At 38.9% G+C, this 24,139-nt stretch overlaps 1 protein-coding gene and 1 pseudogene across 5 annotated transcripts in view; one reads left to right on the forward strand and one right to left on the reverse strand.

Moving 5' to 3' along the window:
- Positions 1-19,522, reverse strand: part of IPO11 (importin 11) — a 198,786-nt gene extending 179,264 nt beyond the window's left edge. For 4 of the 5 annotated variants that reach the window (XM_025924123.2, XM_086700099.1, XM_086700109.1 and 1 more), the window contains exon 1: positions 19,336-19,522. The gene's annotated coding sequence lies outside the window, so the exon portion shown is untranslated. Of the gene's footprint in view, positions 1-18,820; positions 18,863-19,335 lie in introns of all 5 variants that reach the window. The other variant, XM_086700100.1, reaches the window with a different exon arrangement.
- LOC147584360 (cytochrome c oxidase subunit 6A1, mitochondrial pseudogene) lies at positions 14,202-14,537 on the forward strand (annotated as a pseudogene).
- Positions 19,523-24,139: the final 4,617 nt, after the last annotated feature.

The following is a 24,139-nucleotide window of genomic DNA, read 5'->3' on the forward strand; positions in this document are numbered from 1 at the left end:
CATCCTCTGTCTCTCTCTCTCAAAAATGAATTAAAAAAAATTTTTAACTGTAAAAACTAAGATTCTAGAATACCAGTTGGAATCCAGTGTATTTCCTCCACACATACAATATTATGAGTGGTTTATTTCAGGGGCAAAAGGCTTTTAGGCCTGAGAAACCACCATTCAGAACTTCTGCTAGAAAGATTACCAAGTGCTAATTAACTTTTAAAGGAAGCTTTAAAAAGCAATCACTTCCTAAATTGCAGATTAAATGCATCATCAAAAATAACGACTCAGGAATGACGGACCTATAATGGATTATTTAAAATACCACAATGCTAAAGCCTATTAAATTTTTTTAAAGATGCCATAACAAGCCTATAAAAGCAAATCTGGCATGTGGATTAATATCACTGTTTTATAAGAGGAAGGACTTAGAGTTATCAACAGAGTTATCCAGGGTCAGGTAGCAAACTAGTATATGGCAGAGTGAGGCCTGATAACCAAGTCTTTAGAACACAAGCTCTTCCTACTGTAACATAAAATGGACTCACCACACCACCCTAATCCCGAACACCAACAAACACACCGTGTTCTCACATAACAGGTTCCTGGAGAAACTGTCAAAAAGATTCCTGAATCCCTAATAATTTAAAAGGATCACGTTTTCTATGTAGGAAATATTAACAGAGTACTCAATTGTAGAATTCACTTGAAAGGATAGCAATGGTGACAAAGAACGGGGAAAAATGTAGTGAGACCTTCAAACATAACACTACAGAAATAAACTTTTATTTGAATAAAAGATAGGTGACTACCAGAGCACCTGGCCAGCTCAGTCAGTAGAGCATGCAACTCTTGATCGAAGGGTTGTGGAGTTCAAGCCCATGTTGGGTGCAGAGATTACATAAAAATAAAATCTTTAAAAAGATGACCACTGATGACTGGTGGTCAGGTTAGAGGGTGGTACACCCAGCAAACTACACTTCAATACCCTTTTTTGGAATTAAAATACAGAAATTAAGAGGGTTGCTACTGTTACTGCCATCTGGTAATGATCCAGACACATAGCTCATCTCCATAAAAAAAAAAAAAAAAAATCTGAAGACTTGACGGTAAATAGCAAAAGATGAAAAGGGAAGAAGAGGAGGGAGGGAGGGAGGGAGGGAAGGAGGGAGGCAGGTGGAAGGAATAGGGAGAGACAAATACTACGTTGCGGGAAGAGCTAAAGGCATGTCTCCAAGAACTTGAAAGAATCTTCCTGGAGACCATCACCAGATAAGCCTGAAAGCCCGGGAAGCAAGTCCCTCCCTCACAGTGGAAGCACAGGTGTTTCTCTGCTGTACAGATGTCCATACAGAGTGAAAGAAATCTTCTAACCGTATTAAAAGAATGGATGCCTCGGTTTCCTAATTAATAATGTACACAATATGGAGTGGCTGGATGACTCAGTCAACTAAGCATCCAACTCTTGATTTCAGCTCAGGTCTTGAGTTCAAGCCCCACACTGGGCTCCACAATGGGTGCAAAGCCTACTTAAAAAAATAAAAACATAATGCACACAATGAGGCTGCTCTGATTTTTGCTACTGCACATAACTTCAAATTCATAAGCAAGAAAGATAGGGCTTATGAGTACTGTATTAGCTCTGAACTAAACTATAGAAGAGAATTATTAAAAATCTAAACGCAAATTCTTTTTCCCTAAGAACAATAATAGGAAAAGAGAAGGTGCAAATTAAAAGGAGAGGCATGTCAATCTTCTCACTATTTTACAATTTAGTCAATTCAATTCATTCATCACTGAACTTGTTGTAGTCTTTGATACTTTTAAGTCTAAATAACCTGGAAATAAGTGACCAATAGCCTAAAAATACTCATACCCTATAAATGGACTTTCTAGGCCCATTCCTGGAAATTACTTTCCAAATCCTGGAAAAACCCAAAATCCAAAGACATACAGATGTGCCTACAGTTGGAAACTTTCTAGTTTTCATTAAAAGAAACAATTAGATAAGGGAAAACTCAGCACCTCTGCCTGCCAACAACAGATTTCCCTGGCCTGCAGTGACCTTCACTGAAGCCATAACCATTTTCTATAGGCTGTCCCATTATCTGTATCTGTCCTTAGTTTGAAAACATGCCGCACAAACAATAACTCCACGCCACTATTAAATATTAAAGCTGTAAGTGAAATGACTTAGAAAAAAAATACAATAAAAATTGAAGAAAATTTCAAAAACAAAAAAGCCTCCCTCAATGAAATAATTTACTGAGGCATGGTTCAACAAAGGATGCTAAAACCATTAGATGAAAGAACGACAAATTAAGAACAGAATATTCCCAGTATGTTCAAATACCACCCACCAATGACTTGCTAAATTCAGTGAACAAACAGACCTTTAAAATGAAGAGATCTGTCAGTCACCAGCTCAACCAAAAGAACAAACTTAGTATCAACAACAGCTGCACAACTTGACCTTAAGTGCCTCCTGATGTGATGCAATAAGTATACAACCTTACCTCTAAAATACCAAATATCATCAGCCTTAGTTAACCAAGACTCTAGACCCAACTTCCAGTTGGAAAGAGCCAAAAGAGAGAGAAATGGTGAAAGGGTGACACTACCCAACTTCAAGACTTAGTGTTAATGCTACAGTAATCAAGACAGTGTGGTATTAGCAAAAAACAAAGAGATCACTCCAAAAGCTCAGAGTGCCCAGAAATAGACCCCTCAACTGACCTTTAACAAAGAAGCAAAGGCAATACAATGGAGCAAAGGCAGTGTCTTCAACAAATGGTGCCAGAACAACTCGATGGCCACATTCAAAAAAACTAATCCAGACAGACGTTAATTAAACCCCTTCACAAAAATTAACTCAAAATCCATCAAAGACTTAACCGTAAAACACAAAACTATAAAACTCCTGGAAGGAACATAGAAGAAAATCTAAATGGGTTTTCTAAGGTACAGTAATGTCTTTTTAGATTCAACACCCAAGACATAATCCATGAAAGAAATAACTAAGAAGCTCGACTTCATTAAAATTAAAAACTTCTGCTCTGCAAAAGCGAGTATCAAAAGAGGATGAAGATAAGCCAGAAACTGGGAGAAAATATTTCCAAAAGACATACCTGATTAAAAAAAAAAACAAAACAAAACTGTTATCCAAAATATACAAAGAATTCTTCAAACTCAACAATAAAAAAAGAATCCAATTTCAAGAACAAAGACCTTAACAGACACTTCACCAAAGAAGATAAACAGATAGCAAATAAGCATATGAAAAGATGTTCATCATGTGTCACCTGGGAAATGCAAACTGAAACAATAAGATACACATCATATGTCACCTATGAAATGACAATTAAAACAACAGTAAGATAACACTACACACCTATTACAATGTCAAAATCTAGAGCAATGATAATACCAAATGCCAAGCAAGGATGTGGAGCAACAGGAACTCTCAGACACTATTGGAAAGAACGCAAAATATCCTTGGGAGACAATTTAATAGTTTCTTACAAAAGTAAACATACTCTTACTACACAATGCAGTGATTGTGCTTTTTGGTATTTACCCAAAGAAGATCAAACTATGCACAAGGGGCACCTCGGTGGCTCATTCGGTTAAACGTCACTTTGACTCAGGTCATGATCTCACAGTTCAAAGCCCCACATTGGGTTCTCTGCTGTCAGCGTGGAGTCTGGTCCAGATCCTGTCTCCCTCTCTCTGCCCCTCACTTGCTTGCCTTCACGTGCGCACGCACACACTTTCTCAAAAATAAACATTAAAAAATAAAAGAAAACTATGTCGACAAAAACCTGCACATAAGCCTTATTCTAACTGCCAAAACTTAGAAGCAACAAAGACATCCTTCAGTAGGTGAACAGATAAACTATGGTACATCCAGACAACAAATTATTGAGTGCTAAAAAGAAATTATCAAGCCATGAAAAAATATGAAGGAAACTTAAATACACATTACTAAGTGCAAGAAGCCAATCCAAAAAGGCTGCATACTATAAGACTTCAACTATATAACATTATGGTAAAGTCAAAACTGATATAAAAGATCAGTTGAGTGGGAGGAGAGATGAACAGGTAGATCACAGATTTTTAAGATGGAGAAAATACTCTATATTATATGATGGATAGATGTCATTATAACATTTGTCCAAACACACTGAATGCACAACACTGAGAGTGAACCCTTAAGGGAACTACACGCTTTGAGTGATTATGATGTGTCAATGTAGGTTCATCCTGGTAAAAAAAAAAAACTGCACCATTATGGTGAATGATGTTTAAAAAAAAAAAAATTATGGTGAGGAATGTTGGTAATGGGAGATTGTGTACGTGTGTGGGCAGAGTCTATTGAAAATCTATGTACCTGCCTCTCAATTTAGTGTAAACCTAAAACTGTTCTAAAAAAAAAAATTATAAAAAAAGCAAAAGTTTTGAATATACAGCTCTACAAAGATGAACAGATGGTCAATAAGCATATGAAAAGATGCCTAAATTATTAGCCATTAGAGAAATGCAAATCAAAACCACTACTATGACTAAAAACAAAAAGACATAATAAAAGATTCTGGTGAAGATGTGGAAAAAGTGGAACCCTCATTCTTTGCTAGTGAGAATGTAAAATGGGGCAGCCACTTCGGAAAAGTCTGTCAGGGTCTAAAAATGTTAAACACAGAGTTAGTATATGAAAAAAAATTCTACCTCTAGGTGTATATACCCAAAAGAAATGAAGATTTAGGTCTACATTTGTTGTGCACTACAAAAACGTGACCAGCAATATCGTAATAGCAAAAAGTGAAAACAACTCAATGTGGTATTCCATCCAATAGAATAGTATTTGGCAATTAATAAGAATGAAATCCTGCAACACGCTACAACACAAATGAACCCTGATTCATTTGACCTGCTAGGTCAAAGAAGCCAATCACAAAGACTGCAAGTTGTCTCTTTTAATGACATGCCCAAAATAAGCAAATTTATAAAGATAGAAGGTATAAAAGTGGTTGCCTAGGGCCAGAGGATTGGGGGAAAAGGTGAAGCGATTGCTGATGGGGATATGGTTATTATCTGGATTGATAAAAATGTCCTAAAATTGACTGTAGTGATAGTCACACGACTCTGTGAATATACTAAAAAACACTGAATTATACACTTCCAGTGGGTGAACTGTATGGTCTGTGCATTACACCTTAATAAAGCTGTTTCTTTTAAGTGCCCTATGTAAATGCCAAATCAGCAAGAAACAAGGAAGTGACTAAATAAATGAAAAATATGTGGCGGCACTATCAACAACCATAACTGATGTTAATTCAGATCAGGGAACACCACTATTTCAAAAAATTAAAGCCAGATAAAAGGACCTAATATTTTTGACACAAACCAAGAAGGTACCAAAGACACTAGCCTCATTCAAATCCATACTGCACCATTCAGATTCATTTACACTTCTCAACAGAGGTCAGTTCAGTTTGAACAAGAAAAGTCTTCCCTGTGCACATGTTATAGGCTGTTTAGCATCCTTGTATACTGTATGTTAATAACACTTCCAAGAAATGGTTTTGACTAGATATGCTTCCATATATGTCCGAATACCATCAAGTTTAAACAATCACCAAGACTATTAAAGCATTCCCCATGAGACCTCATGCCAGACTGTCAAAGATTGATCTATTTTGGAATAAGAGATATGCCACAGAACATACATAACAAGGAAAAGAGAAGATATTTGTCTGCTTTCTCTTCTCTGATAAAATATCTCATGTAATTAAGAGTTTTAAAGGACCTACAAATTCCTGCTTGGTGACAGACACTACAAGTAAGCTTAAACCCTTCTAAACCAGTCAGGACTTAAAAATACTCTCTTTTAGGGGCGCCTGAGGGTCTCAGTAGGTTAAGTGTCCTACTGTTGGTTTCAGCTCAGGTCATGATCTCACGGTTTGTGAGTTCGAGGCCCCCGCTGGGCTCTGTGTTAACAGCGCGGAGACTGCTTGGGGTTCTCTCTCTCCCCCTCTCTCTGTCCCTCCCCCACTCATGTGGTCTCTATCTCAAAATAAATAAATAAACTTAAAAAACAAATACTCTCTTCTAGTCTTGGGGCACCTGGGTTGCTCAGTCAGTTAAGCATTGGACTTTGGCTCAACTCATGACTTCGTGTTTCCCGAGTTCGAGCCCCGTGTTGGGCTCTGGGCTGACAGCTCAGAGCCTGGAGCCTGCTTTGGATTCTGTGTCTCCCTCTATCTCTGCGCGCCCCCCCCCCCCCATTTGTCTTTCTCTCTCTCAAAAATAAACATTTAAAAAATACTCTATTTTACTGTTTTGTAATTAGACAAATATCTATGATGCCAAATAATATATACTATATAAAATACATGTATAAGAGGGGTGCTTGGGTGGCTCAGTCAAGTTAGGCGTCCAACTTCAGCTCAGGTCATGATCTCACAGTTCATGAGTTCAAGCCCCACATCAGGCTCCCAGCTATCAGCACGGAGCCCACTTCAGATCCTCTGACCATCCCGCCTCTCTGCTCCTCCCCGGCGCACTCTCTCACCTCTGTGTTAGGGTAGTCCTGGCGTTTATGTAGATTCTTATAATGTAAAAATGTAATCTTAGTGATGAAAAAATACTTTTTTAAAAGATCAAGACTTTTCCCTTTATACCTGCTCTAAATTTCCATGGGAATATTTGCTTGATTTCTCTTCCCCACTCTTAAAAAAGCACTATTTCTCAACCGCTGCAAATCATTTATTTCTCTTGTCAAGTACGTACCAAGAAATCATGGCAATATATTAAGTATACCACATTTAAGTTGGTAATGTGGTCAGTAATTGCACTCTCATCCTAACAGTTCATAAAAGAAAACTTAAAAACTTTGTCTTTCAGTAGCAAGAACAGGCAAGCAAGGGTGCTACCATATTACCTGAATTTGTGATGGCAATGTTTACCAAAAGGCAATCTCCCTTTCTCGGGGAACTCTCTGAGTCTTATATTCAAATGCCAGTTTTAACTGCAGTCACCTCTAAAAGGTATTTCATATTCTTACTATTTGGTGTTTCTAAAGACAGTATCTTAAAATATGTAACAGCCGGAGAAAAATGAACCTAATCCAAAATTCACAATTATTTCCTTTCCTTTAAGCTTATTATATTTTTATAAATATCATATACAACATAGCATTTACAATAAATGCCCATCACATAAAAGGAAAACAAACTTCTATTTGTTAGCACAAGTGCCTTTAATTTCAATTCTAATTATGCTCCGTCACAGTTTCCATATCAACTTGTTTCTTTACCAGGTAACACACTACTACATCTACTAGTCCTAAAGATACAAAAAGAAATCAAGTAACCTGCAGGGCCACCTGATGGTAAGAAGTCCATACCACATCCAAAGAATACGTTCCAAGCATCCTGTTCCCCTAAAGGAAGGCCAGGGGAAGAGGAAGACACTGGAATTCTCAGTGACCACCTGGCCAACACAATCATCTGAAATAGAGCAAGGGTTTTCAGGGTTCAAAAAGTTAAGACAAAGAATGCTAAGAGGAGAGAACCTGAGGGAAAGAACACAACAGGAGCATAAATAACAGAATGCAAGAAGGAGGGAATTAAAATATGAAAATGAGGGGCCCCTGGGATGGCTCAGTGAGTTGAGCATCTAACTCCTGATCTCGGCTCAGGTCATGGTCTCAGGATCGTGGGATAGAGGCTGGTGTCAAGTCCACGTAGACCCTGCTTAAGACTGTCTCCCTCAGGGAGCCTGGGTGGCACAGTTGGTTAAGTATCGGACTTTGGCTCAGATCATTATCTCAGTTCATGAGTTCGAGCCCCACATGGGGCTCTGCGCTGACAGCTGGGAACCTGGAGCCTGCTTCAGATTCTGTGTCTCTCTTCCTTTCTGATCCTCCCCTGTTCACACTCTGTCTCTCTCAAAAATAAATATTAATTTAATTTAATCAATTATGTTATATACATTAAATTATTAATGTTTATAAATAAACATTAAAATTTTTTTTAATTAAAAAAAAAGATTCTTTCTCTCCTTCTGCCCCTCTCCCCTGACCCCACTCACACTGTTTCTAAATAAACAAACAAATGAAAATGAAAACCTTGCCTTGAGGCAAAACACGACAACCACAGAGCTTCCTTACAGCACGGTCTCTACTTCTATAGCTAAATAGTGCATCATTAAAAATACTCTCTACCAAAAGAAAATGTGCGATGAGGACATGAATGTGTTCTGAGCTTTATACAAAGTATGACAGAATTTAAGAAAAAGTAATAGTGTAACCTACTGTTCTAGCAAACAGTGACTGAGAAACTATGGAACAAGAACAGAGGGATACAGGCAGGAGACAAAAATCAGCCAGTGAGAAAACCCTTGCAGAATCCACACTGAAGAAAAATATCAACATTTAGAAAGACAGAAAATAAAGGCCAGATATAAGCCACTGAGAAAATGGAATTAATAACTCAACAGCCCTAATTCTCCTCCTGAAAGCAGCAGTAGCGGGCAAATAAATAAAAACTTCAATGGAGAGTAGCCTTTTGATGAAAAGTATAAGCAACATAGTATTTACCATGTATTACTGGAGTACTTCCTAAAGAGAGATGAGAGAAAGATGTTATTTTTTTTTTAAAGATAGTTAAATTCGGGGCGCCTGGGTGGCGCAGTCGGTTAAGCGTCTGACTTCAGCCAAGTCACGATCTCGCGGTCCATGAGTTCGAGCCCCGCGTCGGGCTCTGGGCTGATGGCTCAGAGCCTGGAGGCTGTTTCCGATTCTGTGTCTCCCTCTCTCTCTGCCCCTCCCCTGTTCATGCTCTGTCTCTCTCTGTCCCAAAAAATAAATAAATGTTGAAAAAAAAAAATTAAAAAAAAAAAAAAAGATAGTTAAATTCTTGCAAGTTGAATCATGATCTATAGTTCCAGTCTACAAACTTATAGGAGAGAGAAACACATTCTTGGAGAATTAGGGATAGGAAACATTAGAAAACTGCTGGAGTAAAAAGCAAACTAGAAAAAGCCAAGAAAGAAATGAATTTCTGTGAAGACCAGGGAAAAATTCAAAGATGATACAAACAGAAAAGTTATATTAGAAAACTTAGAGACACTTTATTATTTTGAGAAACCAAAGTCTTAAATTAGAAGAAAATAGCTTGCTAAACGAAAAAAAAAAGTAGTTAAATATGAGTCTAACCAAGCTCCTAGATCTTGCTAACAACATATTCAGAAGGGAAGTTAGGTGGAAGTAAAAAAAAAAAAAAAAAAAGACTGACCTCATGAGTTGATCTTCGTTAAAGGTCGGTGATAGGTAGAAAGGTTCATTACATGATTCTACTTTCAGGTTTTTTGGGGTTTTTTTTTTTAGTGGTATCTAACAGACCATGACACAGATCACCAAAGCTGTTCCCAGCAAACATCACCTGGAAAAGTACAACTACACTGGAGTGTAAAGTACTCCTTCTCCCACACCATTGTTCTACATAGCATGTACTTCTATTACTACACCTATTCCTTACTTACTTGCATCCCATCTACAAAATCATGAGCTGCTTAAAGGCAAAAACTGCCGATTCATCTATATATGCTAGCACCTACTACAATATCAGGGATACATACAGCAAATACTCAGTAAATATTTGATGAACTGAACAAAACAATACTGTGATGGTCACTTCCAAGAGTGGAAGGCAAACTTAGAAAAGGTCAAACAGAAAGAGTTCACAGACACAATAATCCTTCTCGAAGAACAGGGATTACATCACAGTAAAGAGTATCTACAAAACATATTACAAGTGGGCGCCTGGGTGGCTCAGTGTGTTAAGTGTCCAACTCTTGATTTCGGCTCAGGTCATGATCCCAGAGCCTTGGGATGGAGCCCAAAAGGTTCTGTGCTGAGCATGGAGCCTGCTTGGAATTATTTTTCTCTCTCCCTCTCTCACTGTCCCTTCCCCACTTGCGCTCTCTCCCTCAAAATAAATAAATAAACATTTTTTTAAAATACTACAAGAGTATGGGGCGCCTGGGTGGCACAGTCGGTTAAGCGTCTGACTTCGGCCAGGTCACGATCTCGTGGTCCGTGAGTTCGAGCCCCGCATAAGGCTCTGGGCTGATGGCTCAGAGCCTGGAGCCTGTTTCCGATTCTGTGTCTCCCTCTCTCCCTGCTCCTCCCCCGTTCATGCTCTGTCTCACTCTGTCCCAAAAATAAATAAACGTTGAAAAAAAAATTTTTTTTAATAAAAAAAAAATAAAAATACTACAAGAGTAAACAGTATGCTTGCTAAATGAATGGAGGGAAAGAAGAGAAAAAAACTAAAGTAATTCTTCTACTGAATGGGGCATATCAGGGCAACAAAATTCAGCAGTACCTTTCACTGGGAACATCTAACACCCTTTGTTCTAATCCTGTACTCTCTATACAACTTCCTGATATTTACTCAGTTTATCATTAGACTTTTCTACATTCGTTCATTCATCAAATATTTATGGAACACCTACAAGTTCCAGGTTATAATTCTAGTCACCTGAGATGTATCAATGAACTAAAAAGACAAAAGAGTTCCTGCGCTTACAGGCAATATAGTCTAGTGGTGGGAGACAGGGAAATGAATGGGGAAACCATACAGTATTGAAGAAGGCAGTAAACAGCACCAGGAGGCAGCTGTAAGAGATGTCTAGTCCAGTAAACCCAAATGTGTGCATCTCACTGGGAGTTTTTAGTAAAACGACATTGAGAAACTACAATAAATTTCTTGCCTGTTCATTGTACACAACACTTCCCCATGAATGAGTATTTCATAATAGGAAAATTTAAAAAGCTTATCCTAAACAACAGTGACAATAAATAAATAAAATCTATATAAAAACAGCAATTATAGTTATTGGCTTTATAGTTTCTTCTATGATATAAAACAAAGGAAGAAAAAGCAGTAAGCTAGATTTTGAGCTTTGAATTAAAGGAATAGCACAGCCCAAATTTAATAGACTATAACTGATTGGATTTAAGTTGAGTCAAAACCTTTCACTAAGTGCTAAGGGATCATCAGTCCTCTCCAAGTATACATATCTTTGGGGCACCTGGGTGGCTCAGTCAAGCGAGCTTCCAACTCTTGGTTTCAGCTCAGGTCATAATCCCAGGGTAGTGGGATCGCGCCTGTTTTGGGCCCTGCATTGGGCTCCACAGTGACCATGGAGTCTGCTTAAGATTCTCTCTCTTCCTCTACCCCTCTCCCCTGTTGCACGGCTCATGCTCTCTCTATATATAAATATTTTTTTTAATTAAAAAAAAATGTAAAAACCGAAAAGCCAAATATACGCATCTTTGATTGATAGTCTCCCATTACTGGTCCAGGACAACACTGTCTATAATGCTGTCTCAAAAGAATCTCATTCTTGTGAGAGTCTAGCCTAAAGAGTCACTGCATTTATAAAAATTCATTAATTAAAACATGTATGGAATTCATACCAGTAATGTCTCCACCGTTCGGAACTATGACACATTTTACCATTAAAATAATGTTTTCAAACATTAAAATAATTTTTTATCATCTTGGAGCTACGCATATCAGTTCTCTAAATAGTAAATATAGCTGACCCTCAAACAATGCATTTAAGTTTTGACTCCCCCAAAATTTAATAGTTTGCTGATGAGAAGCCTTAACAATAAACTGTTGAATAAAACATATTCTGTATGTCATATTGTATATATTATATGCTATATCCTTACAGTGAAATAGGCTAAAGAAAAATATTAAGATAAGGACAAGAAAATACATTTATAGTACTATAATGTATCAAAAAATACACACACACCTGAAAACAGACCCACAGATTTCAAAGCCATTTGATCAAGGGTCAACTGTACACCTGATTTAAGCATTTTATTTTACTGACCAAGATATTGTGTCTCAAAGAGGTTAAGAAGATAAACTGTGACTTCTCTTAAGTCCCAGGTTCATTAGTGACATTTCTAGAACTAGAAAGAAGTCTACTACCCCAACCTAATACTCCACGGACTACCACATTTTCCTTTTGATCCGTGTTGTCCATTGATACCTCAAGTGAAATTAACAGATTTTTTTTTATAAAGTTCTAAACTCGAGAACCGGAATACATAAACCTATCGCTCATTTTCCTGGTAAATTATACTACATCAAAAGTTGAAAACCAAAATTAATGGAGTTAACGAAAATATCATTGGCAATATTAACAAAATAAAAATTATAAGATATTTTAAATGAATAAACAACGATAGATTACATAGAACATACAGGAAACCTTTGTGAATCAACAAGAAATACAAAAGAAAACTGGACAAAGCATATAGACAATTCACAGAAAAAGCCAAATGGGTTATAAATACCAGAAAAGATGCTACCTCACTAGTTATCAGGAATTTTTATTTTTTTTATTTAAAAAAAAATTTTTTTTAATGTTTATTTATTTTTGACAGAGACAGAGACAGAATGCGAGTGGGTTAGGGGCAGAGAGAGAGGGAGACACAGAAGCAGAAGCAGGCTTCAGGCTCTGAGCTGTCAGCACAGAGCCCGACGCTGGGCTCGAACTCACGAGCTGTGAGATCATGACCTGAGCTGAAGTCGGATGTTCAACCGACTGAGCCACCCAGGCGCCCCAGGAATTTTTAAAAAAACAGATACATTACTTTACAATAATCAGACTGGTGGGGGCACCTGGCTGGCTCAGTCGGAAGAACATGCGACTGTGACTGCCAAAATTAGTCAGACTGGCAAAAATTAAAAAGTCCCCAAAATATTCAACGTTAACCTGTGGAAGAGAAACCCTTATGCTTGCTAAGAGTATATATACATTGGTACAACCACTCTGGAGAGCAATCCTGCCATCTCTAAAAAACCTAAATGTGTATGTGTATGCGTGCGTGTGTGTGTGTGCGTGTGTGTGTGTGTGTATCCTACAACCAAACGGGTTTTATCCTTTGGCCCAGCAATCGCACACTTGGTGCTATAACCAAAGAAACTCCTACACAGGCTTATAAGAGCAGACAAGGATAAGGGCATTTATCCTGGGAGTTGTCTATAGTAAGAAAGAGACAACATGGGTCCATCTTCAGTGGAATAGATACATCAAATCTATCTTATAGATTTTGCTCCCTCTGACTAGAAAACTCTTGCCTCTAAGTACCTGCATGTTTTGCTCTTTAACTTCAATTCAGTCTTTGCTCAAGTTGTTGACTCATCAAGTTGGTTGTTGCTGACCACCCAATCTAAAGTATCTTACCCTCTTACGTTCAACCCAGAATCTCTCTTTTCTGGATATCTTTCTTAATTTCTCTGCATGACACTTTTTACTATTTGACATTCTAATATCTATGTGTTTATTGTACAGACTCCCTCAATTAAAACTTAAGGTCCAGACACCAGGAACTTCCTTTGTTCAAAGGTGTATCACCAGAATCTAAAAATGCACCTGGCACATATGAAAGTGATGAATAAATATTTGTTAAATAAATGAATTCAATTACTAAATCCCAATCTCTGCGTACAGTTGTGTAAAGTCTCAAATCTGAACCCATCTCTGACTTTTCAAGCCCATTCAAACTAACCTCCAGAGTATGTAACATCCCACTTTGTTTCAACTCTCTGGTAATTCTTGTTTGTTTTTTTTCAATGTTTATTTATTTTTGAAAGAGAGAGAGACCGAGCACAAGCAGAGAAGGGGCAGAGAAAAAGAGAGACACAGACTCTGAAGCAGGCTCCAGGCTGCTGTCAGCACAGAGCCCCACACAGGACTCGAACTCACGAACCTTGAGATCATGACCTGAGCTGACGTCAGACGCTCCGCCGACTAAGCCACCCACCCTGGCTCCCGTAAACTCTCTGGTAGTTCAACTTGCATTCACGGTACTCAACAAGGAAGCAGCTTCTAATGGCCAGGCATTACTCTGAGAGATAAAGAATGAATAAAAGAGTCGGGCGCCTGGGTGGCTCAGTCAGTTAAGCGTCTGGCTTTGGCTAAAGTCATGATCTCACCACTCATGAATTCAAGTCCCCCCTCAGGCTCTCTGCCGTCAGCACAGAGCTCCTTTCAGATCCTCTGTCCCCCTTTCTTTGCCTCTCTCCGCGTGTGCATGCACTCTCCTTCTCTCTCAAAAATAAAATTAAACATAATACATACATACATACAAACATAAATAGTCTTTGAGCTCCAGTTCAAAAATGATGACTGCAGCTGGGTCCCAGGTTTCAGGATTGCTAGAACGATCCAGGGCACAGCTACAGCAATCCATGTCAAGTAGCACCCACAGCAGGGAGAGCTCCACTCACTACTTTATAGCACTCTCATACGTAAAAGTGAGCATGCTGAACATCTTCCTGAAGTTGATCACGGAGAGCTCGAGAGATCCGAGTTCATCGCCTACCCACAACTCCATATCAAGTCTAAGTCCTTTTCCAGGGGGAGTTCTTTCCCAAGTCCTACTCCAGGGGAGTATGATTACTCTATCCTTTAACCCTCATGTGAATCCACTCCCAACTGGCTATGAGGATGAATAAAGAGAACCTGGACCACTACCCAGCAGGGACCACAGCAGCGGTTTGGACCATGACTCTGCACATGGACCAGAAGTATACGGGACATTAAGTGCACCTTCCTTACTTGCCTCAAATGATGACCAGTATACTGATCTTCCATCCCTTTGGTTATGGCAGGATATAACTTAAATAAATAACTTAGATTAGTCCACAAACAAACAAGAGAGTCTTTGCTTTCCAGTCTTAAGAGAAAAAAAGACAACAAAGCTGTTTTGGAAACACCTAAGAGAAAGACCTAACTCAGCCTAAACAGGTTGGGGAAAGCTTGGTGAGGCAGGAAAGGGGGACAAGATAGCATTTGTGCTGGGTCATGAAAGCTGAGTAGGAGTTATCCAAATGAGTAGGTTGTATGTGTTGTCAAAAAGGTGATAGGTATATTCTAGGCAGAATACACACAACATACTGATGTCTCAACTTTAAAAAACATTCAAACACTTTTGAAGAATTGCAAATAGTTCAGCATGACAGAATCATGTGAGGCAGGAAACAGAAGATGAAAGCAAAAAGCAAGCAAGGTCCAAATCATTAAGGTCCTTATTTCCTAAATTTGGTAGTATGGATTTTAATCTGAAAGCCTGCATGGCAGAAGAACACTACAATCTGTCTACAAAACAAGAAAGGGTTTAGAGGGATTATATCCATTCTCAGATTCAAAGAAATTATTTACAATGCTTACACCAAAGTCCACATACTAATGATAATCCGAACCAAGGTAGTAGCTGGCAAGGAAAAATAGATGAAAGACGTAGAAGATTTGGTAAACGATTGGGGGCAGGATGGTACATAAGGGTAATCAGAGGGTAGAGTTAAGACTTGGGGCATCTCCAACGGACTGGCAGGCATGGATCATAGGAGGAAGAGAAGCAACTTCGGAAAGAGTGATATATCTAATTTTTGACCTGAACTTTTATGTATCTTAAGACAACCACATAATGTGTCACAGTTGGAGGATAATCTGTGCTAAAGAGACAGAGATCTGCTAGTTATCAAAATAAAGTCAATAGTTCAAGTCATCAGAGATAAGACCATTTAAGAGCAGGGAGAGGCAGAAGAGAGAAGACTGTGCGTCACTGTGATAGGAAAATTTGAATTGGTCAAAGACAGAAAACTGCACCAAGGAAAGACTGGCCAACATACATGGAAATAAGGAGACCACAGTGTCACAGAAGCATAAGAGAATTTCAAAGAGAAATGTCAACATGTCAAATGATGACACGGATTCCATTAGATTTCACCACAAAGAGATCAATGGTGGCCAAATTCAGGGACTTGGACTGCTAGACTTCAATATACTGGGGAGGGAGGGGGAGCGAATAATAAGGAGGTGGAGAAAATTAATATAGGTAACTTTTCCAGAAACTTAAAGGAAATAATTACAGATGAAACTGAAGAGGAATCTAGAGTGAGAGTGTATTTAAAGGAATTTTTTTTTTAATCCTAATAAGTTAGTGCCCAAAGTAAAACAGGACCAGCCAAATGTTATGGACTGAATGCATTCCCCCAAATTTCACATGTTGGAGCCCTCACTCCCAGGACCCTCAGAATTGGAGATAAGATTTTTGAAAAAGTGATTAAGTTAAAATGAGGTCATTAGAGTGGAGCCCTAATCTAATGCAAGTGGTGTGCTAATAAGAAAGAGATACCAGAGATTCTAGTGCACAAAGCAGGTGGTTACCTCTAAGTCAAGGAGAGAGCCTCAGAGGAAATCACTCCTGCTGGAACCCTGACCTTGGCCTTTCAGCTTCGAGAACTATGAGAAAATAATTTTCCATTGTTTAAGCCACCCAGCCTGTGGTATTGTTACAGCAGCCCTGGAAAAACAACATAAGACACCAAGGAAACACTGTCCCTGAGGAGAAAAAACTCAGAGCACAGGAGAGATGACCAGATAGAAGTAGGCATGTTTGCAAGTGCAAGAGGACAAAAAACAGTAACCAATGCCACCAATGTATTTCATTTCCTCTGTCATGTAAATGTTTTTTAGTGTTTATTCACTTTTTGAGAGACAGAGTGTGAGCAGTGCAGGGGCAGAGAGAGAGGGAGTCGAGCAGGCTCCAGACTCCGAGCTGTCAGCACAGAGCCCGACGTGGGGCTTCAACTCACAGACGGCGAGATCATGACCTGAGCCAAAATCAGATGTGTAACCGAATGCGCCACCCAGGCGCCCCCCTCTGTCATGCAGAAGTGACATTATCCAGAAAAGAATAAGGAGGGAATGTGGTGGGTTCATAACCACCATAGGAAACAGCAGTTTCTAGAGAAACACAGAATTATTGGACTGCTTGCCCATCACTCAGTAAATGTTTGTTGTGGAATGGATTCCTAGCTCTCATTCACGAAAGCTTTAGTTCCATTTTAAAATGGCAATAAATAGCAAAAGAAAAGCGTTCGAGTAAGTCTGAACCCGGGTTATGAACATCAGGCAAGTTACTTACCTCTGCCATGTCTGTTTCTTCAACCAGATGAATCAGACTCGATAAGCAGCAAAGGATTACCTCAGATCAAAATAAATGCTCTAATTTTACATAGCTTTACCCATGATCTCAGTCTTCCAACTCTTCCCAACCAAAGTGGGGTGTCTCAAGTTTTAACATAAATTCCTATCATCTGGAAAGCTTGTTAAGATCCAGGTTCTGATTCATTAGGTTTAGGGTTAAGCTTAAGCTTGGGCATTCTGAGCAAACACTGACGTGATGCCATACATCATACTCAGAGTAGGAACGGTGCAGAACACTGATCCAACTCAAGCTCTACAAAGCTTATAATTGTGGGCTTATCTGTAATCAGCCTGATATTTACAAAACAAAAACAAAGATGTTCCAGACTCACACCTGCACTAAGTATATCTTGCCATTCCCTAAAACACTCTGAAATTAACTTGATGATAGTCATCATTTGGTACAGTTAGGATTAGCATAGAAATGAATAATACTGGAATCAGTAACACCGTATTAGGAGAAGCAAGATTAAATACCAATGCACAGAAAATGGGGAAGGGGATTAAGAGGTACAAATTCCCAGTTATAAAAGTAAGTCACAGAGATGAAAAGTACAGTGCAGGAAATATAATCAATAATACTGTAACAACACTGTATAGTGACAGTAACGACACTTATCATGGGGGAGCACAGCATAAGGTATAGAACTGTTGAATCAGCATGAACTGATCAGAACACCACATGAACTAATGTAACACTGTATGTCAACGATACTTCAACAAGAACAATATAAATACACACCATGCACACATATATGCACATACACACAACACAATGGTTAAAATCCATCTAACCATGTTATCTTTCTCAAAATATGAATATTTTTATTTCTAGAAAAACATTTTGCTCTAGACAAGTCTGTATATTCTAACTGCCACATGCCTACAAGGGTTCTTTTGCATTCTGGATTCTGAATGCTAACATTCAATGTCATAAAATTTAAAGATTTTTATACTAATTACCAAATAATCTTCATGCATTTGTTTAGAACCTCCAATCCTATTACCACAACTAAATTCATCTGTAATGAGGATTTTCTTTTGCTTTAGGAAGCGTATCTAGGACAGAGACAGCCCAGCTGACCTAGGGCTATAATATATGGTCACAAACCATATATTTATGGTCTAATTAAACTGTTTCTACTATTCCCTGTACTAGGTTATAGGAGGGAAAAAAATCCACAATCGTATCACAACCAACAAGGATTTTCATTCTAATTTCATAGCAATCTTCAGTGATGCAAGATAGAAGAAAAGGTGTCATGCAATGGAAGCCTTACAGTCGCTCTACCCTTAATCTGAAGCCTCTATACTGAAAAGAGAAGTTTAAAATAACGTTAAAACGGAGGCATGAACTCTCTAACCAACACACACACCAAAAAAAAAAAAAAGAAAAAAGAAAGAAAGAAAGAAAGAAATAATTAGGGCTGTAAACTGCTCTTTCTTACCCTATATTGAAGAATAACCAATTCTCAAAAGCACTATAGCACTACAAACGAGCTCGCTTACACTGGGGTGGGGAGAAGGTATGTCTATCGCAATCTTGGCACCTGCAGGCAATTTACCACTCCTACCTAATTTACTCAAATCACTTTCAACTAATAATACTTCCCTCATTCACCACTATGTAAAAACAGAATAAAAAAGAATGACAAATGCAATGGGCCTCAAAATAGTTTTGCTGAATCACAAATACCCTCAATATAAAGCTGCAGAAGTCGCTGAGCTTGAGCATTGGCGGCCATACCTCAGCAAGCGGCTCCTCGGAAAATGTGTTAACTTCCTGCACCTGTTCATTAAAGGCAAGGAAGGGTCTAATGTTTAATTAGAGCGTTCACAGCATTGCTATTAGCAGCAATGTACTGTGTGCAATAACAATATACAGTGGCTTTCTACTAAAACTGACCACGTTCTCTCAAAATGGGCATCACCTATGCCCCAAGGGCAAATACACCACCCTGGCCCGCAACCGCAGCCACAATGGGCACCCTATGCTCTCCTCATCTTGGCACCGAGCCCGTCTTCCTGCACCCCCCATTCCTCCTCGACCAAGCCTCCCCCTCCCAGGGCTGACTCGGCCAGGCCCCAGCTCCAAGTAGTTCCTAGGGTTACGCAGAGAGCCAAGCCTGCAGGCCGCTCTCGCCGCGTTTCTGCTCTCTCTCCTCTCCGACTAGCCCAACGTTCTTCCCTCGCCTCTCCCGTCTCCGCTGCTCAGCCCACTCCTCCCTTCCACTCGCGCACTCTGTAGCTCTCAGGCCTCACCGTTTGGTTCGGTCCGGAATACCCCGGCTCTCCCGCTTCCAGTCCCCAACACGAAGCGAAGTCGGTTGGTCCCGCGCCTCACGCTTCCAGTCCACACGCCGCCGCCTACTGATGCCGAAAGCGGCTTCTAGGAACGCGCCATGTTCAGCGTCGCGGCTCCAAACGACGCGGACGCGGGAATACTGCGTCACAGACACCCGGAACGCGTGGAATTGGCAAAGTGAGAAGGCGATAGGAGAACTGCACAAGAGAAGGGAGGTGCTTCCCCTTCGAAACTGAAGGCGCCGGGCGGCTAAAGCAGCTATCTGCGCTTGCGCATTACAGAGCGTGGAGCCTGGAGTCAGCCGGATTTGTAACCATGGAAACGTTAACCCCGCGTAGCCCAATTCCCGGGACAAATCGTTGTCTCCTGGTTTGATCGAAGCCTGCTTGAATCGGAACCATTTTCCCTTCCCCGTTCCGGATATCGGTTCTAAACTGCATTGTTTTCCGAGTCCGTCTCAGCGTAAATGAGTTATTAAAATAATCTTACTCGCATTGGTAAAACCTCCCGTGAATATTTTTTTTCAAGTCCTAAATTTGCTGGGCGCTCTACTCCAGAACGATAGCAGGAGTGGAAGTATAGTTCTGCCTGCCTCTGCTACTAGCTAGTGACCTAAGTTTTCTTTACTTTTTTTTTAAAGTTTTCATTTTTATTTATTTTTTGAGAGAAAGAGAGAGAGAGAGAGTGGGGGAGGAGCAGAGAGAGGAAGACAGAATCCCAAGTAGGCTCCGCACTGTTGAGCACAGAGCCGGATCCCAGACTCCCAACTCAGGGACCGTGAGCCAAAATCAAGAGTCTAAGGCTCAACAGACTTGAGCCACCTAGGCGCCCCCTCTAAGGTTTCCTTAGAAAGAGAAGTTGTAAAGACATGGTTGAGGGTTCATAAACATTAATAATAAAAAATAATAATAAACATTTACTGAACATTTAGAATATGCCAGGTACAATTCTAAAATCTCAACATGATCATGTATTTTAATCCTCAAAACAATCTGTGAGGTGCTATTATGCTACTGTTACAGGTGAAAAAACTGAAGCACAGAGAAGTCAGGTAATCTGCCTAAGGTCACACAGCTAATAAGGGACACTGTTAGGATTTGAATCAATCATAAGACCTACATTTACAAGGATGTTCACATTAGGGTTGTTTTTAAAGTAAAAATACAGTATTATCTAAATAACCACCAAGAAAGGAATGCCTAATCATGATACATGCATATATAATAAATTACAAATTGGCCAATATAAATTATGTTGCCATGTTTTTGTTGCATGCTAACACATTCACAATGCATTGGGAAAAGAGTGGTTTACAAAAAATTAGGTTAAGTATAGCCCCATTTTTATATGGGGCCAAAAATTAAATAAATATATGCCAAAATGTTAACAAGGTTTGTCACTAGTTGAATGGTAATGTGGACATGTTTCATTTATTTATTTGTTTTGCTTGATTGTATCTGCTGACTTTACTTAAGGTAATACTTGTCAAGTTTTAAATGTGCATAGAATCACATGGATCTTGTTAAAATACAGATCCTGATTCAGTTGGTTTGAGGTGAGTCTTCATTTCTAATGAGTTTTCAGTTAATGCCAATGCTACTGGTCCAAAGATCACACAATGAGTAACAAGTTTATTAGGAATATGCAATAAATATGTGTGTGTATGTGTATAAATATACATATGAAACCTAATTTGAATTAAAATGAAGAAATTGCTTTAGAAGAATAGATCTTTTCTGGGGAGCCTGGACAGCTCGGTCAGATAACCATTTGACTTCAGGTCATCATCTTGAAGTTTGTGAGTTCGAGTCCTGCATTGGGCTGTCTGCTGTCACCATAGAGCCCCCTCCCCCCCCTCCACCCCACCAGCCCTTCCCCTAATCACGCCTTCTCTCAAAAATAAACATTTTTAAAATTTTTTAAAAATTATACATATATATATATATATATATATATATATATGAAATGGGATAATGGATCCTTTGGAAATTTAATAAAAGGTATAACTTAGAAAAATGCACACATACAAATTTTGCCTACAACTCCCGGACTCCCAATAAAATGCACTTGGGAAGTCCTAGCTTCAACTGTTATGAATGTAAAACCTACTCACATACTATGTACGAGAGAAATATGTACACCTAGATAAATAACCTCATATTACTGCATTTCATTGCTATGTCCTTATATTCTCAGATTCTTTAGAGGAAAGGGCAAACAAATAATTAAATCATCATTGGGTCTGTTCAGAATGTATTTGAAACATAAATATAAATTCAGTGTTTTCCCCCCTAAATACCTGAGAACTGAAGAGAAAGAAGAAAGTTGAGGAAGCAAATGCTAAATTAAAGAAACACTGGCTTACTCACCTCTCAATCTCAAGTAGTTTCCAAGATGCAAATAAGTGTAACAACAATGCAACTCATTTTACATCAATAATTATAACTAACTACTACCAAATATTTCCTATGAGCCAGTTCTAAGTGTCTATTAAGTGTTTGACATTGAACTATAGACATTTCACATAATTTATTTTATTGATTTTCATCCTACCCTATATGGAGAGTATTCTTTTCCTTATTTTACAGATTAGATGATGGGAATTTGTCATTTGTCTAGGTTCAAATTCTGGAGGAACCCAGAATCAAATTTAGATGTATGCGTTATAGTTGGTAGGATAAAAGGATATCCACATCCTAATAACCCAAAACTTGTGCATATATTAGTTTTCATGGCAAAAGGTACTTTGCAGATATGGCTAAATTAAGAATCTTGAGATGGAAAGATTATTTTGCATTATCCTGTGGGCCTAATGTAGTCATAATGGTGCTTTATAAAAGGGAGGGAGGAGTGTCAGGGAGAGATGTGACCATGGAAGCAGAGTTGGGAGTGATATGAAGCCATGAGTAAAGGAATACAGGCAGTCTAGAGAAGCTGGAAAAGTCAAAGAAACAGATTCTCCCTTGCAGCCTGTGGAAGAAACTCAGTCCTGCAGAGGATTTCAGACTTCTGATCTTCAGAATTCTAACATAATGAATTTGTGTTGTTTTAAACTAGTTTGTGGCAATTTTTACAGCAGCAATAGAAAACTACCACATGAGGGCGCCTGGGTGTCTCAGTCAGTTAAGTAGTTAAGCCCCTGACTTTTGGCTCAGGTCGTGATCTCACAGCTAGGCTCCTGAGCTGGAGCCCCACATTGGGCCCTGCACTGACTGCTCAGAGCCTGGAACCTGCCTCAGATTCTGTGTCTCTCTCACTCTCTGCCCCTCCCCCGCTCACACTTTGTCTCTGTCTCTCAAAAATAAAAAACATTAAAAATTTTTAAAAATGGGGCAGCGGGGTGGCTCAGTTGGTTAAGTGTCCACCTTCGGCTCAGGTCACGATCTCACAGTTCGTGGGTGTGAGCCCCATGTCAGGCTCTGTGCTGACAGCTTGAAGCCTGGAGCCTGCTTCGGATTCTGGGTCTTCCTCTCTCTCTGCCCCTCACCTGCTCATACTCTGTCTCTGTCTCTCAAATAAACCTTAAAAAAAAAAAAAAATTCAAAAATAAATAAAGGTTAAAAATTAAAAAAAAAAAAAAAAAAAAAAAATGAGGCGCCTGAGTGGCTCAGTCGGTTAATCGGCCTACTTCAGCCCAGGACATGATCTCACAGTTTGTGAGTTCCAGTCCCATATCAGGCTCTGTGTTGACAGCTCGGAGCCTGGAGCCTGCTTCAGATTCTGTCTCCCTCTCTCTCTGCCTCTTCCCTGCTCATGGTCTCTCTCTCTCTCAAAAATAAATAAACATCAAAAAATAAATAAATAAAAATTTAAAAGAAAAAAGAAAACTAACACATGTTCCAAGTCATAGGCTTTCCAGTGTGCTACATTTGAGCTAATAATGCAACTTGTGTAAAATTAGGTCTTGGGCAACTCTGTTATTATAAGATAGCTCTCATTACATGCTTATCAAAAAACTCATCAATGCTAACCAGGTTAGGAAAATAAGTCTTGGGGAAACTAATTGATCTGCCCTTGGTAATAATAATAATATTTGTAGCAGATTCAGTTTTATGAGTTTTTAAAAACTTGAAACAATATAAATGTCTTTTTCTTAATTTTTTTGTTTATTTTTTATTTTGAGAAAGACAGAGATAGTAAGAGTGGGGGAGGGGCAGAGAGGGAGACACAGAATATATATAAATATGTGTATATATATATTATTTGACGATCAAAAAATGAAATCTTGCCATTTGCAACAATGTGGATGGAACTAGAATGTATTATGCTAAGTGATATAAGACACAAATATCATATGATTTCACTCACATGTGGAATTTAAGAAACAAAACAGATGAACATCCAGGGGAAGGGAAGGAAAAATAAAATAAGATAAACACAGAGATGGAGGCAAACCATAAGAGATTCTTAACTATAGAGAACAAACTGAGGTTGCTGGAGGGGTGTTGGGGGGGATGGGATAAATGGGTGATGGGCGTTAAAGTCACTTGTTGGGATGAGCTTTGGGTGTTACAGGTAAGTCATGAATCACTAAATTCTACTCCTGAAACGATTATTACACTATATATTAACTAACTTGGATCTAAATAAAATTAAAAAAAGAAAAATAATAAATAAATTTCTAGTTTGGAAAAGGAAATATAAGAACATCTTCTACCTATAGTTCTTTTTACAGTGAAATGGGCATTTTTTTTCCTACTGGTAAGAACAAAAATTGATTCAATTGTTTTAGAAAATAATTTGTTGGGGCCCTTAAGTGAC

This window comes from Puma concolor, chromosome A1 (genome assembly GCF_028749965.1).
Source record: "Puma concolor isolate L17-30 chromosome A1, mPumCon1.1.hap2, whole genome shotgun sequence".
Classification (NCBI taxonomy): Eukaryota; Metazoa; Chordata; class Mammalia; order Carnivora; family Felidae; genus Puma; species Puma concolor.